Here is a 14,916-nt window from a genome sequence, read left to right on the forward strand (position 1 = left end):
CTTGGTAGCTTGCCAGGCTCTCCGAGAGGGACAGAGGAATCAAACCTGGGTCGGCCGTGTGCAAGGCAAATGCCCTACCTGCTGTGTGATCGTTCCAGCTCGTAACTGCAGGTATCAATAAATATGCCATTAATTGTGAAAAGAGAAGGTAAACCTGAAATCAAAAGTGGTAGAGGAAGGTAATATTTTTTCCCAATGGTGGTAACTCTTGAAAGTAGAAACTTATGTCCACTCCATCATGTAACTGTGTTACTGAAGAAAGCTATAAGAGTTATGAGTCTCATAAATCATAGCAATGAGTTTGCTGTGTTACCTGCACTAATGTGTATGTCCAAGGAGAACAACCTGTGCAGAAACAATTCCTGCTATTCTCACTGCATAATTTGATTTCTCTTGAGGTATCTGTGTGGTTAAAGCAGACTACTCAGATTGATACCTCAGCATGCATACAGCCACATGCACACATGCATGAGTGTATGTGATAACATGTTCATGCACAGCCCTTCTCCATGTACATATGCATGCAACATGCTACACTAATGATCCTTGTTTTCATAAGAAAAGTGGTAGCTCTGTCCTAGGAATTTGTTGGTTATTATACACACCCTCTCTCAATTCCTGTAAGTCCAGACAGTGTTAGAGATCAAGGCTTATCTCATATCCCCTACCATGCTCCAAAAGAAACTGCCGTTCACAAATTTTAATTCCAAGTGATTACATCTCACTTAATTTTACTTTCATCTTTTCTCTCTCCTCTATTCCCCATTTCCTCTTTGCATGCATCAGAAGTTTTCATACCAAATGAAGTATTCCTTGCATGAACAGCTCTCAGTAATGCATGTTTACTGCTCATTCATTCCAGATCTCACTTTTGTTTTCATTTTAGAAACTAAGAACCGAACTCTCCGTAGGGTTATCTATTCTACACACTCCAGAGGACGTTTATTCAACACAAGAAGTTCAACCACAAGGATGATATCTAAGCAATATCAAATGATAATTCTGGGATCTAAGGAAGGTTTAATTTTGGGAGAAGTTCTGCTAAGATTCCGGTGTACCTGAGAATGACTTATACTCTCAGCTATAAGAATGAATCCCTAGTGTCTGTTTCATCTCTAACAGTTGTTCATTTCTATGATATGGACCAAATTAATAGTACATAGAGCAGAAAGTACATAGAGTGATGGTGCCTGATGTTGCAAGAGGAATGAATTTTCAGGACATACTTGTTGCAGTTTATTTTTTTCTAAATCACTCTGTTACCCAAAAAGAATGAGTGACTCTGATTTTAAAAAATGGAAACTCAGAAAGACACTTAAGAAGAATTTAATTATAGCTCACTGAGGTAGCCCACGGAGACCAAATGCAATCAACACTTAGCAAAGACAAAGGAGAAAGCCAGCAGTAGCTGACTGATGTGGCTGTTTGTCCTTCCCCAGAAAGTCACAAGAGCCCAGCAAACAAAAAAGTGAGTGTATTAGACAAAATGGAAAGATCCACTAAACGCAGAGATTACAGACATCATGGAACACAGATAGATGAATTAGTACTGAAGGGAGCGTGGAATTGGAGTCCCACTTGTCAGCAGAGTGAGGAGCTTACACAGACAGATACCTTTATGGAAGCATGAAGAAAGTAAATGGAATAAATTCAACAGAATTCCTATCACCAGGGTGCAGTCCTGTGAGAACTACCCAGCCTCTGACACATGGACCTGACATGGCCAGGAAAACAACCACTCTGTCTCTCTGTTTCTGTCTCTGTCTCTGTCTATCTGTCTGTCTGTCTGTCTCTCTCTCTCTCTCTCTCTCTCTCTCTCTCTCTCTCTCTCTCTCTCTCTCTCCTCTCTGTATCAAACTTTGTGTATCAAGGATTCTAAAGACACACATATCAGAGCATCTTTTTAAGCTGAAATTAATTGGTATTAATTCTTAAGAACACTAACACAGACTCACCCTTCAATTACCATTAGTTAGTTTTGATCACTTTTAAAAGCCTGTGTGAAGGCTTCATCCCCCCATTTTTGTGTCCAAGTACTGATGCCTTTCCCTTTACTGTCCCATCTTTGTGTTCTTGCATCCTTTTCTGGCTTTCTATGCCCTAAAATTATATTATTTGTCAATAGGCATTATTTTAAAACTATTCTTATTCTTTCATCTTGTATAGTATCTTGGAAAACTTTAAAACCTAACCACAAGCTATGGATCATTGTAATAAAATTCATACTATGTATACAAATAACTATAAAATTTGGGCTGTAGTGATAAATAGATGTTAAAGCATTTTCTTTGCAAGTGCTAAAGCCCATTTAGATGTCCATCCTTGTCTATGGTCCCCTAAGCAATATCAGGAGTGTTTACAAAGCACAGAGCTAGAAGCAATGCTGTATGCACCACCCAAGAGAGGCCCAACCCCCTGACTCTCCCATCCAGGGCCTCCCATTAACAAAAGCAAATATTAAACTTTTCCCATTGAATCTATTCCTCTTAAATCCCATGGCTTGTTTCTAATTTTGCCTTTCAACTTTCTCATCCAGGCTGGAGCGATAGCACAGCGGTAGGGCATTTGCCTTGCACGCAGCCAACATGGCCGACCCGAGTTAGATTCCTCCTCCCCTCTCGGAGAGCCCAGCAAGCTACTGAGAGTATCTCGCCCACACGGCAGAGCCTGGCAAGCCACCCGTGATGTATTCGATATGCCAAACACAGTAACAACAAAATCTTCAATGGAGATGTTACTGGGCCCGCTCGAGCAAATCGATGAACAACGGGAGGGCCTTTACCTTTACCTTAACTTTCTCATCAGCTCAACTCTCAGCTTTCTGACAACCATGACATAGGACAAGGGGATTTTATGGATTTCTGTGATGCAATTAGTTTTAGATGTGTTAAAAATGTATTTGTCAGCTGGAAACAGATATCACTTCCCTGCCCTGCCCTTCATTTCTTTCTTTTACTAAACCTGAACAAAGCAGCCCTGTCTTCAAACCTTCACTAAAGATCTAGATATCTTCATGTACAGGTAGCTTGACATGGAATTTTATGAAAGGTTGAGGTTATAATGTTCATTACTGTTCACATAGCACAGCGGGTAGAGTGTTTGCCTCGCACGCAGCCAACATGGCTGACCCGAGTTCGATTACTCCACCCCTCTTGGAGAGCCAGGCAAGCTACCGAGACTATTTCACCTGCACAGCAAAGCCTGGCAAGCTACCCATGACGTATTTGATATGCACAAAACAGTAACAACAAGTCTCACAATTTGTTGTGAGACATTACTGGTGCCTACTTGGGCAAATTGATGAACAACAGGAGGACAGTGCTACAGTGCTACTGGTAGCTTGATATTCCATTACTCATCGATTTGCTTGAGTGGGCGAAGTAATATCTCCATTTGTCCCTGTTGCATGCTAGTGTAGCCTAATGGTGTCTGCTCGTTCCAGGAACACGAAGAGCCTCACACCATTTGTTCAAGGTCTTGAAAAAGAAGTCTGACTATCTCGTAAGGTGGGTGGCCACGTATTCTTTTGACGTCATGGGAAATCCAGTCGCTAACAGCTCTAGTCCAGCACTGGTCTCCAAATCACATTGTTTCCAGCCCATCAGATTTTCAATGCCTTAGCAAACAAGACAGTGTCCTTGATTCTAGATTGTCATGGAGCTCAGAACACCAGATTCCTTCTCTCACTTTGGTGAAGTGTGATACTCCAAGCATAGTTCTTTCAAATACTCTTTGGGAGACCCAAATAGCTTTCTCATCCTATTTTCGTAGGCCCAGGTTTCTGAGGCATATGTTAGTGCAGGGAGAATGGTGGAGTTGAAGAGATGTGCCCAGAGTAAGAGGTTCTTCATCCTCTTAGCTATTTCTTTGAATCTCCTTAAGGTGTTCCACACTGCTCTCTTCCTCCTGTGCAACTCAGGTGACAGGTCATTCTTCATGTTGAGTTCTCAACCTAGGTAAACATAACTGTTGCATTAGGATGGTCATTCCATTGAGAGCAAATAGAATGTCAAGAACTAGTTCGTTTTTCATAAACATTGTCTTTGTGAGATTCAGCTGCAGTCCAATCTTTCCATATTCATGGTTAAAGTACACTAGCATTGGTGCCACTTGGCTAATGTTTAGTGTTATTAGAATAATGTCATCAGTGAAGCAGAGCTGGTGTAGTTGCCAACTTCTATCTTCACTCCATTTCCTTCCCATTCCAGTCATCACATGATGTTCTTGAGGGTGGCACTGAAGAGATTCATGAAATGGTATCACCCGGCTGAACCCCTCTCTTTACACCGATGATCACTTTCTTGTAGAATAGTGAGATACTGGTGGTGAATCCATAATACAGTTCATGGAGGATACTGATATAATGAGTTTGAATGTCCTGTTTGACTATGGCTTTGATGACTTCTTCAGTCTCAACAGAATCAAAGGCCTTCTTTAAATCAATGAGCATTAGACAGAGTGGAATCTTGAACTCCTGAGAAACCTCAATGAGCTTGATCAACGTGTGGATATGGTCAATCGTGCTGAATCCTTTTTGGAACCTGGCTTGTTCGGATGACTGTCCTTCATCTAGTCTTCTTCCATTCCTACGCAGGATAACTCAAGTAAACAGCTTGTAGATGACAGACAACAGGCAGATCGGACAAAAAGTCTTTGATATCTCCCTTCTTGTACAGTAGAACAGTCTTGCTGGTTTTCCATTGGGACGGAACCTTGCATTCAGACAGGCAGGATGTGAAGAGCCAAACCAGTGTATTGACAAGTACTGGTGGCATATTCTTCAGATGTTTGGGCCTGACCTTGTCTGGACCGAATCCTGTATGCTTCTTTACTGACGAAATGTTGTGTTGGATTTTGGAAGGGAGAAAGTTGGAAACGACATATCCATCCTGAGGAATTTGGTATGTGGGAAGCTGGATGTGGGTATGGAAGAGATCCGAGTAAAAGTCATGGATAATCTTCTCCATTGCCCTTCTGGAAGATGTGATAGATACATCAGGACAACAGAGGGCAGTCATTTTGGTCTTGTAGTTGGCTAAGGACAGGCAGGCATTGTTAATACTTTTCCTGGCTTCTGCCGCATTGGTCATCACTGCTACTCTTCTCTTTGAGGTCTTCCTTTATCACTTCTCTGCACTGCTTTGTGAGCTTGGACATTAGATTGTGGTTACCTGAGGTTCGTGCCAAGTCACGTTGGCGAATGACCTCAAGAGCTTCCAAAGACAGGTGTCTTTTTGTGGCTTTCTCTCTCTCGGCATTTCTTGCACAATCATGGAGGTGCTGAACCAGTTGATAGTATTCCTCGTTGATAATGTTGATGCCGTAAATGACAGCATCTTCCCATGTTGCCGCAATAGGGCCAAAAAGCTCCCAGTTGGTGGTCGTTCTGGGAGTTCTCTTCTTAAATTTTGCAGCCCTTCTCCCCGCGCCATGAAGTAGAATTTTGCACGAAGGAGACATGGTCCAATCTTGTTTGGAATTTTGGGACAAAGATATTGGTCAGGCAAAAAATGTCCACTGACTATAATGTGGTCAATTTCATTGTGGAACTGTCCACCTCAATGAGACTCCCATATCCCACATTTACATTCAGACTTCTGGAACTGTGAATTACCATGGATGGCTTTGGTTGACATGATGAACTCAGACAGTCTCTCACTCTCTTTGTTCCATTCTAGTTAATGGTCCTGATGTGGAGTTCTTGGGGTAATATTCTTGGTTCTATCTTGGCATTAAAATCACTGACAATGATCTTGTAGAATGTGTGGTCTTCTTTATAGAACTTCTCCAGTTCCATGTAGAATTTCTCAATTTGTTCATCATAGTTGGATGCTGGTGTGTCAACAACGAAGATAGAAACTGCCGGCAGTGAGTCATATCTATTCATTACTGGTCCAATGTCCACTGTCCATTGTCCTTCCATTGTTCATCGATTTGCTTGAGCAGGCCCAGTAATGTCTCCATTGTAAGAATTGTTGTTACTGTGTTTGGCATATCGAATACGTCACAGGAAGCTTGCCAGGCTTTGCAGTGTGGGCGAGATACTCTCGGTAGCTTGCCGGGCTCTCCGAGAGGGCCAGAAGAATCTAACTTGGGTCTGATATGTTGGCCACATGCAAAACAAACATCCTACAAGCTGTGCTATTGTAACTGGTAACAATTAAAAATCAAATAGAACACTGTTTCTCAAGGGAAGATTTTAAAACCTTCCTATCCTAGAACATAAATAAACAGAAACATCTGCTTTCAGAATAATGTCCACACTCAGAAACCAACATTTTTTTATTGTAAAACTGATTATCTCCACAGGACCTCTGATATTTATTATTTCTGTTAATTTAGAGTCCTCAAACTTTCCTCTCAATTTCTAGCCTTTGTCTTTTACAATATCCGTTTCTATTCTTAATAACTTAGGTATAGCTGTTATAGCCAAAAGGGGACAATCATTGCTTATGCAAAAATAATACTTTTTTTTTGCTTTTTGGGTCCACCTGACAATGCACAGGGGTTACTCCTGGCTCTGCACTCAGGAATCACTACTGGTGGTGCTCGGGGAACCATATGATTTGCTGGGAATCAAACCGGGGTTGGTTGCATGCAAGGCGAACTCCCTACCTGCTGTGCTATAGCTCCAGCCCCCAAAATAATACTTTTATAAATAAATAAACATCTAAAAATCTTACCTCTAACTTAGTCTTTGATTTGGCATATTTTTATCACATAGGATGATGATGGTCTAAAGATCTTTCTGGTGTTGTTATTATACTTATTTCAAAAATAGTACTTAGCTAGAATTGTAGGTATTTTGACAAACAACTAATTGTATTCCTTGTTGTAAGATTTCAAGGAACTCAGATTCTTTAGTTCCAGAATATAGTTTACATAATAGTCTATATAGGGAAACACACATAGACTATGATTGGAAAGTAACACAATAATTGGTGGGTAACCAGATGCAGTGTGATAGTCAGACCAATTAATGCCAACTAAAGAGACAAAGTCCTTTGAATTGTTAGTAAATCAAATGTCATGTTTTCATGGTTGTTTTATATATGTATACATATATATATAGAGAGAGAGTTAATATATAAGTTATATGGAGATGCTGGATTGTTTGGTACCATTTTGGAAGGAGTATCGCCCACTCAGATATCATCTTTAATATCTCTTGTCCAGCATAAGAACTAATTAATACTCCTAATAAATGACTATAATGATCAATCTCATGACAAACAATAGGTAAATCAGTTCTGTTTTGGCTTTGTTTTGGCTTTGGAATTTTAAGACTATCCCCCACCTATACTGTACTTTCCAAAAGTTAAATATCAGAAATAGTATTTTCAAATTTCCCATCACTACCATTTGCTATCATTAGTAAATTAGGCAACATGAATCCAAGAAAATCCATCCCAAAGGTGAGAAAGTAGCTTCCCAAACCAGAGCAGCAGAGATAATAGGTGTCCTCCTGAGAGAGTTCAAAAGTATCTCCTGAGCTCAAGTTTCCAGGTTCTTGGTTTCTCTGATGATGGGTAAATTTGAAAGGTGTTTTTATACATCTTACACTATGTCTCTCCAGCATTAATTAGCAAAAATTAGGGGGAAATAGAAAATAATTATATTACTCACCTTTTCGTTCTCTGATAATAACTAAATCCATTCCTTCAGAGCATTGAACATTCTGATCAACTTTGTCTAGTATCCCTGTCTTCCAAACCACATATGGTTTCAGGATCAGAATAACAATCTCCTGTCAACCCATGGGCAGTTTCACTCCTGTTCCTACTTTCTTATAATATTTACAAACTTTAGATAACACAGAGGCATAAGTGAACTGTCTTGGATACTTTATTGATAGTGAGGTAAGATAAATATGTACACGAAGTATACACAAATGTAAATATCATTTGTAAACTATTACTATAATATATTTTTAAATAATTTTTTTTGCTTCTTTTTGAGTCACATCCGGCAATACACAAGGGTTACTCATGGCTCATGCTCTCAGTAATTACTCCTGATGCTCAGGGAACCATATGGGATGCTGGGAATCGAACCCAATTCGGCCACGTGCAAGGCAAACACCCTACCCGCTGTTCTATTGCTCCAGCGCCCTTTAAAAAATAATTTTAAACTTAAGATTAAAGATCTCAATGTGTTGGTGGAGAGTACTAAAACATAAATAAAGTGAATATCAAAAGATTAGCAGAAATTGAATGTTAACTCACCATTATCATTTTGTAAATAAGGATGTATAAAATACATATATCAAAAGGCAATATTTTTTTATTTTATTCAAGTTTTTGACATGCCAGCAAACATGGTTAGCTAAAAAGTAAATGTGCAAACTGTATGCACAATTTTAAGGGGACTTTGAAAATAAACATAAAGTATTTTGCAAAGTTTTTTTAATGATTCTAGCAATATATTTTATTGTCCCTTATTTTTTTTTTTTAGGCTGGAGCAATAACATAGTGGGTAGGTCGTTTGCCTTGCACATGGCTGACCTGAGTTTTATTCCTCCCTCCCTCTCGAGAGAGCCCAGCAAGCTACATAGAGTATTCTGCTCACATGGCAAAGCCTGGCAAGCTACCTGTGATGTATTCAATATGCCAAAAACAGTAACAACAAATCTCACAATGAAGATGTTACTGGTGCCCGCTTGAGAAAATCAATGAACAACAGGAGTGCTACAGTGCTACATTATATATCAAAGATCAGTGCAAAAGGCTTGTTTTTTAATGGAGCATGGCTTTCACTGCTGCTATCCCTAACTGCTTTAGTCACAGGACAAGAATAGATTCCTTTTAAAATGTTGGACACTTTCCTTACTCAGTGCAAAACCTGAAGTAGGTTTTTTGAAGTTAAGAATTCTTATTTTTTCCACCAACTACCTCCTAGGAACAGGTGACAGTCTGAAGTCATTCATGCCTGTTAGGACTTCCCCAAACCATGAAGTGACTGAAGCCTTGGTAGTGGTATGCTGTTTTTGAGAATCATATCTCTTCTGATCTAAGAGAATTGTAATCTTGGCTTCTCCCATTACAGTGTTCGTGTGTTCCCAAGGTTCAAGAAGTTAAACTGGGCTTTTTGTAAGTCCAGCTCAGATATATATTTCTTGTAACAAAGTACCCACTAATTGAAATCTCCTTCCTAATATTTTCATAATTGCATTAGCAATTAGAGGGGTGTTGAAAGGCACAAACAGGTGGTGGTTATCAGGGCTACAATCATATCAAACAAGTACAAAGGTACAGAGATAGCAAAAATAATCCAAGTTTAGGTGAGGGTTTTTCCTGCAGCAATGACTCAAATAAATAGTGTAAGGTCGGAGAACATTTTCAATCGGTATCTCTGCATCAGACCCAGGCTTCATTGTTTATTGCATGCTCTTGGAAATGTGACCTTCTACTTTATTGAAGAAAGCCATTCTCCATGAAATAGCTAAGGTGAGATCACCAGTTAATGACCAATTAGCCCTTTCAAAGCACAGTGTGTAGTTTATTTCTAAAACTCTCTCAAGAGGGTCTGCCCCTCTTTTTGAGAAATCACTCTCAGATGTGAGCACCATCAACACAGGATGTTTTTTTCCTACAAGGGGTATTCATTAGTGGTAATATGATCTGAAGCATTAAATGGTTTCTTTGTCAATGAAGTGTTCCAGTAATTTTTTTTCATGAATTGATTGTAATCACCTTTATTTCGAACTCAAGTGTGTAATTTGGACATAAGTGTTTTCATCTAAAACCTTGTATTACTAGGTTTCACAAATCCACACACTTCTGAATACATAGGTGCTTTAGACATTTTAGACTTTAAAATCTAAACCAAAATTGATCCGTAGGTGAAATTAAATAAGAAATGCAAAGCACCCTTTTCTCAAGGAGAGTCAAACAGAAATATAAAATCAGAATTGTCAGATAAATAAGAAGCTTCATATAATATTAAAACGCAAGAATCTTAGCAACCTTCTAGTCACTGATTGTTAAACTTAAGGGAAATATTTAGCCTTCTATTTATTTATGTTTACTTTTCAACTTGTCTTTCAATTGTAAGGAACTAAATCCTATCAAAAACCTGAATAAGTATAGAAAACAATGCATTTAAAAAAAGATCAGGGCACAGAGAGATTATTAAGGCTAACCAGGCTGCAAAATAGGCCTCTGTAAACAGGGAGGATAATGGGCTATAGTTTTACTTTTTGATGTTATCTTTTGTCTGCTTTGATGTCACCTCATAAAATGTATTTGGAACAAAAAAATGTGACTCTGTATGATGTCCTAGGAAATTCTGTCATTTATTCTTCAAAATAATTCTGGGGTGTTGGGCATAGTTTTGGGAGAATTTTTCTGCAATAGCAACAATTGTGTCAGTATTAATATAAGCAGTTTCTATTATAGAATTGTTCTTCTGGATTTAGACTCATGGAAATTCATAAGGAGCATATATTCATAAACTCTAATCTCTGATAACAATAATCACTAATTTACATATGATCTAACTTTTATTGATACATGAGTTTACCCAGATCTAACACAGTTCTAGCCTCATTAGATATGCTCTTTTAATCCTCCCATCAATTGTAAGAGGCAGGTGCATATTGTTTGTGGCCATTTTATTGGTGAGATTCCTGAGGAAAAGATAATCTAAGTAACTCAATTTATAACAATTACTCTTTCCATTAGTGTGGAAGGGAAAAGTGGTTAATGGATTAAAGTGTCAGAAAAATCCATGATGTAGCCATGATAAAGTTATTAAAATCAGGGCCATTTATGATCCAGGACGAAACGGTTAGGCAGCTTGGGTGTATACCTGGAGAATTTTGAATGGAGGAATATATATTCTGTATTTTAAAGTATAATTAATTTACTTGACAGTAAATATACAACTTGTAACATGACTCCCTAGATGAAGTATAAGAGATAGAAAATCTAATCTCTCCAAGAACAGGCTCAAATCCACTATAATCGCTTCATAAAGGAAGTGCCTGACAGTCTCAGGAGAGGAATAATTTACTCCGATGACAGAACAAATGAGTGTGGTTGGAGAGAAGACATCTGAACAACAGTTTTCGAGAATTACTATTAATGGGAGTTGGAGGATAAGTGGTCTAAAGGGAACTCTGGGAGGCAAATTTAGCTGCCAAAGTTGAACCACCAAAAAAAAAAAAAAAAAAAAAAACCACCGTGTGTGTGTATTCCAATAACTCTGCATTACAAACTGTATGTGTGCATAGTGGGGAGATAGGTGACAATTGATAAGGCTTGACCGATTGGTGGAATTAGTGGTGGACCTTGAGATGTGTCCTGTAATCACAGTACATGTGTATGTGTGTGTGTGTGCACACAAATGTAAGTCATGCCCTGTCATATTCAAGATTTTTTTGTTAAATAGAAAAGCATAACAAACTTTGATCCATAGGAGCAAAGCATGGGACTCCATGGGCCCTTTGCTCACCCTGGATGTCCTCAGAACTACGTCTATACTCTGGAATCGTCAGAATGAATTTCTTCCATCTGTTTATCTTAGTGACTTATATTAAGAAAGTATTTTGGACATTTCAGGAACCTGAGGCATTCAGATTTAGGATTGAAAATAATTCAAATCAGTTCTCCAACTAGGTATCCAGCATACTGTAGGTGTGTTATTACACCTGAACTGAAATCTTGTTGAAATCTGCTCCTATAGAAAGGAATTGTCTTTTAGTGTTTATATTGGTTCAGTATATGGGAAATATTAGTAAATTTTACTAAGAAACCTTAAATTATATTTAAAACTCAAAGTAGATATTCACAAATGACCCTAATTTTTTCCTTGGCTAGCCAATCTCAAGGGACTTCTAACCTTTGAAAAATGGGAGTGAAAAATCGGTGAAAATCTACTTACTAGAATTCAATGAACATTATTTAATTAGGCTTTTGTTCCTTAGAATTTAATCTTAGGTTGGTTGAAATAAAGTACAAAAAAAAGTGTTTTAAAGCTCATGAATTATCAATCTCTTCCAAGATCTATAATGATATTTTAAAGCACAAAATAGTTCACTGTCAAAAATCATTAAAGGAATATAAGGGGATAAAAACATTGGTCTAAAAAGGTTTTTTTCCCAGTTATTTATTTATTTAGTTATAGACACTAAAGTTTTTTTTTGACTGGGGGAAGCAACTTTTTTTTATTAATTTTTATTATTGAAACACCATGAGGTACAGTTGTAGATTTATAAATTTTTGTGCTTGGGTTTCTATTATAAAATGATCAAATACCCATCCCTCCACCAGTGCCCATTTTCCACCACCATGGATCCCAGTATCCCTCCCACCCCCATCTCCCTCATCCCAGCAGTTATCAAAAATATGTCAATCGAGAAAATAGAATTTTTGTTTGTTTGGGGGCCATGCCAGGTGATGCTCATGGGTTACTCCTGGCTCTGCTTTCAGGAATAACTCCTGGTAATGTTCAGGGACCATATAGAATGCCGAGTTTCAAACCAGGGTCAGCAGCATGCAAGGCAAGTGCCCTACCCACCACACTATGCATCCAGTTCCAAATGTCTAAGCATTTTAAAATAAACAATAAAATTGTCATCTTCCTTATGTTTTTATTCTTATTTTAGGGAGGTATAAGAACAAAATATTAAGAAGAAATATCTTTTTAAAATTATTTAAAGAACCTGATTTATAAAGTTATTGACAGTTAAATTTTAGGCGTATAATATTCCAACATTAATCCCATCACCCGCGTCACTTCCCTCCACCACTGCTCCACCACACTGGCACATTAAAATCCTCTGGCGGTCTTAGCTTAGATCTCATGTTTTTAGTATTACTGGGCCTGTGTTTTGGACATATTGCTATACCACTAAAGAAATACATTTTATCTTACAGAAAATACTTGATTTTGATTTTTTGTCATGACTTTTCTTTCTTTCCCCTTCCTTCCTTCCTTCCTTCCTTCCTTTCTTTCTTTCTTTCTTTCTTTCTTTCTTTCTTTCTTTCTTTCTTTCTTTCCTCATGTCTTTTTTCTTTCACATTCTCTCATCAACCAATGATTGCTTTCTTTTTTATTTTGGAATATATGAGCACTACTTTTTTCTTTTTCCTTGCCAAAGTCTTGACTTTTAGAGCTGTTCTCTTGTTTTCATGTTTCTCAGATGTTGTCACAATGTTTCATTTTGTTTTTTAAATGAAGACTTTTTGATTCTTATGAATTCATGAGAAAGTCAAAAATAGGTACTGAAAAATTTGAACTTGAAAAGTCAAGAATTTATCGTAACTCTATAATTCATGGGGCAATACTTGCTTCTGATTAAAAACTCTATGAAAATTTGTAATCACCCAGGTAGGGCTCTCATAGTGAGGATCCATTTCTAATGCTGCTTTTGGATTCGGAGCCTGACAGGATGCTGGGAATCTCTCCTCCTCATCACTTTGAGGCGCCATGTTCTAATTCTGGAAGCAGCCCTGCCAGGAAGAGTGTGTACAAAAAGACAAGCACTCAGCTTTTCAGAAGGAAAATAAAAGGATGGCCTGCAATGGATCTACTCTGCTCTGAATTTCTCTTTTCTCCCTCCAAATGTCCTTTTCTTCAGTCTCTCCTTCCCTTGTCCCATTTTCACTCTCTAGTGCGTACTTATGCCTAGGAAAGTCCCAACCGTGACCACCACTCGAGAGACACCAAATTCTTTGTGTGCCTGTAACATGAGGAAGTGAGATCATACACAAGTCAAAATGTTATATTCCTGCTGACCCTCTTCCCCCTTGCTGTGTGGCGATACCATTTTACAGTTTCCATGTGCTCTACTGCTGTATTTTTCTTTCAGGATTTGCCAAAGAATCCCATCCAGATGCCACCATTTTTAGTGACATTTTATTTTATTTTAACTACATTTATTTTAGTCAACATGACTTAAAAGAGTTAAGCCTATCATGTGGGTCATTGATAAATTTAATAGCTTGATAGTATAACCAAGAACCATAAATAAGTGCCAAGATTTTACTTGTTTTTTTTTTTGATCATTTGCTTTCTGACTGAAAAATCTCTCCTCTCGTCATTTCACTATGTCAGGTCAGCTCTGGGCCTTACCACTTTTTATAACACTACACACACACACACACACACACACACACACACACACACACACCTTTTCTGTAATAACGAATGGAAAAACCTCTCCAATAGGTCAACCAGCACTCCATACGCTCTGAAAGATATATAAAAGTGGTGAAACTTGGCACTGAACCCAGAATGGAATACAGAAGAAAAGGTAGTCCCTCTGGAGGGTGGCGAAGAGTCCTAATGACCCATTTCCTGCTGTTTCTCTGAAAAGAATTCTCCCTTGTTCCAGGATCATAATACTTCCGCAGAAATAATCATGCCTCAGTGGAAAAGCATAAAAGTTGTATTAGTTAAATAGATTATAGAGATATTGCTTTCTCTTTGTATCCTTCTTCTGGCTTTTGTAGATGGCTTATGAGTTTCCAAATGTGTTTCTTCATGCCATGGAAAATCAGTATTTGTGAGGATAGAGACACATGGAATTGAACTTGAATGTATGCAAACCAGCCCACTCAGTATTTTGTCTACTATTCTGTATTAATGAGGCCTTCCTATCCCACTCAGAAATGCCTAGGTTCGCTTTTTATTTGTATGGACTTTACATCTGTCTTGAAAGTACTTGTACAGAGATCATTTTTCTAGAGTCACAGGAAGAAAATTTCAGACCATAGGAAATATTTGCCTTGCCATGCTGTACCCATATGGTGACTAGAAAAAGAAGGAAGTGCAGCTTTCACACACAGAGATGGGAGGAAGAATCAGTTCAGCATAAGCAAAGAGACTCTGGTATCACTAAGTGCCAAGACCAATCTTTTACTTTTAAGTGTTCTTTCTGAACATGAAACTTATTTTCTGTGTTCTAAATCA

The sequence above is a fragment of the Sorex fumeus genome, unplaced genomic scaffold, assembly GCF_029834395.1.
Source record: "Sorex fumeus unplaced genomic scaffold, SorFum_2.1 ptg000128l, whole genome shotgun sequence".
Taxonomy (NCBI): domain Eukaryota; kingdom Metazoa; phylum Chordata; class Mammalia; order Eulipotyphla; family Soricidae; genus Sorex; species Sorex fumeus.